This window comes from Penaeus chinensis, chromosome 13 (genome assembly GCF_019202785.1).
Source record: "Penaeus chinensis breed Huanghai No. 1 chromosome 13, ASM1920278v2, whole genome shotgun sequence".
Taxonomy (NCBI): domain Eukaryota; kingdom Metazoa; phylum Arthropoda; class Malacostraca; order Decapoda; family Penaeidae; genus Penaeus; species Penaeus chinensis.
In genome coordinates, this window is record NC_061831.1 from 20,641,036 (window position 1) to 20,643,535 (window position 2,500).

Sequence of the window (2,500 nt, forward strand, 5' to 3'; positions counted from 1 at the left end):
GATAATTTTGGATATATAAATGTATTTTTTTTATTTATCAGTAACTTGCACAGTCTTGATAGAAAATTTGAAGAAAGACAAGGAGATGACATTTTATATTTCAGAAATTACATGAGAAGTATGAAAGTGTAATCAATATTGATGTAAATTTATCTCTTGGTACCTACTGCTGTATATAATCACTTCATACTAATAAAACACAAGGGGCCAATATTCAGTGCACTTTCAAACAGCACATATATATGGCAAGATAGATGTTGGATCAGTACATGCAATCTACCAAATTGAAACTTGTTTATACTGCTTGGGCTGTATCGGTTTAGATTTATGAAATTACTATTTTAGAAATTAAAACTGGAGGTTATTGCAGTAGGCTAATGTTGGGATTACCTGGCTTATAATGATAGTAAACAATTTTATGTACATTGTTTCTGCTGGCCTGTTAGACACACCGTAGGTATGTTCTGTTGTAGTCTGCACAACTCTAATGTCTACTTTTGCTTGAAATACTTTTAGAGTTTCCTTGGCTACTCCAAGAGTTATTAGTTTTATAGTAATTGATGTGATAAAGTTAGAATTGTTTGTCATCGCTTTGCTTTCTGAGTATAATTTTGTATGATACTCTTAGTAGTGGTAATGACTTAACATTTGTGTTTGGTATACCTCAGCTAACAGGAACTCACTCCACTTACTAGCTGAAAGTCTGAAGCCTTTAGCATTCAGCCTCCCATATATGGGCATATACATTGCAACTCAATCCACCTACTAGCTGAAAGTCTGAAGCCTTTAGCATTCAGCCTCCCATATATGGGCATATACATTAGATTTTTTTATTGAAAGCAGGGTATCTTATTGGATATGTAAGTAAATAGATATACATATATGCATAAATGGCTTTATATTGACTTTTATTTTTGTATACAATTTGTAGTGTTTTCTTTCTCTTTTTGTTTCATTATTATTATTATTAGTAGTAGTAGTAGTAGTAGTAGTAGTAGTAGTAGTATTGATAATGAGAATAAAAGTAAGCAGTCCAAGTTATCCTGTGATAGCACAATTATCTTTATAGCTCATAGTAACTACATTTGCTGAACTTTGGATTTAGTTGAGAATGCACATCAGGCCAGTAAAAGAGTCAGTTTAAAAATAGTTAAAAATAGATCTTATTCTCCAAAGGGACTTTACATAGATATTGCATATAGCCACAACCATTGCCTGACTTTCAGGAATCGATCAGTCTTTTTATCTTCATATGTGTGATAGATATATATCTTTTTTCTCGTTTGCAATATTTTCCGAAGCTTATGTATATGCTGATTTTCTTTTTGTATAGTATTTCCCTTTTTTTCTTGGCCCATTATTTTCCTGTCTTATTTCATGTACAATATGTACCTATTATAGTTATTAGAACCAAGATTGTTGCTAATGAATAGATACTAAACGTAAATGAAAATTACCTTGAATTATAAAAATACAAGCACATAAAAATGAATAATAAAACAGCCACAATAAGAAGTGAAATTATATCATAACTTTTGACGTCATCAACAGTTCATCATTAGACAGATAAGTAATCTTAACCCATTCGCCCCGTATGGCAAGAATACATGCCATACCCAATGTAATGAAAGGTTATTTGTTGTAATTACACATAGATGGCTCTACAAGTGCTCAGTAACCAAGGAATCGGTTATAAGCCCTATGTATCTCACCTGTTTACCCCTTTCCTCGACTTTTGGAAAGGGTCTTTTGCATTATTTCATTGTCTTTAATGTTATCATAACATCAATAACAGTAATAACAGTATCGATATCAACCATATTTAAAAAAAAAACAAAAAAAAACATTTTCCCGCCAATTCAAGGAATGGGGAAATCAGATCGGTCACTAGGGCTACTGATAGACTCCTAACCGGCTGAGCACATGTCAAGCCATCTGTATTTAACAACATTCACATCCAGGGGGCAGAACATAAATCCAGGGCGAATGGGTTAATTCCTTTTTATCAGTATAACTTGTATGGTTCTTTAAGGAAGGAAGAGCTGGTTAGCAAATTTTAACCCATTTAGCCCAGATGCCACTTATTCTTGCTATGATAAACCAAGTCAACATACTTTGTGACAAGTATCCATGTACAAATTTTTTTGTCTAAGTGGCCGTTTGCTCGTTCATCTCTAACTGCTTAAAGTCTCTTTATAGCCTCATTTCCTTAAAACTTGTATGTGTTGCAGCCAAAATCAAAAAGAGAAGGAAAGATATATGCTTCCATGTTTCAATTTTTTTCGAGTGGCTGACTGCATTAGTTCATAGTGCAGAACATGGAATGACAAGAAAAACTTGTCATCATTGGGTTGACATGACTGGGTTTGCATGGTGAATTGATAGTAAGAATTTTACAATTTCATAAATTATAGAAATACTTTTTTTACCTTCTTATTGAACTTGTGATGAGTGTAATGAAAAAGAATCTCTCTTTCTTTCTTTCTTTCTTTCTCTCCCC

The 2,500-nt window shown here is 32.8% G+C and overlaps 1 protein-coding gene across 3 annotated transcripts in view; it reads left to right on the top strand.

The window, feature by feature from the left end:
- Positions 1-2,500, top strand: part of LOC125031755 (arf-GAP with coiled-coil, ANK repeat and PH domain-containing protein 2-like) — a 28,992-nt gene that overhangs the window by 2,044 nt on the left and 24,448 nt on the right. The window lies entirely within an intron of this gene.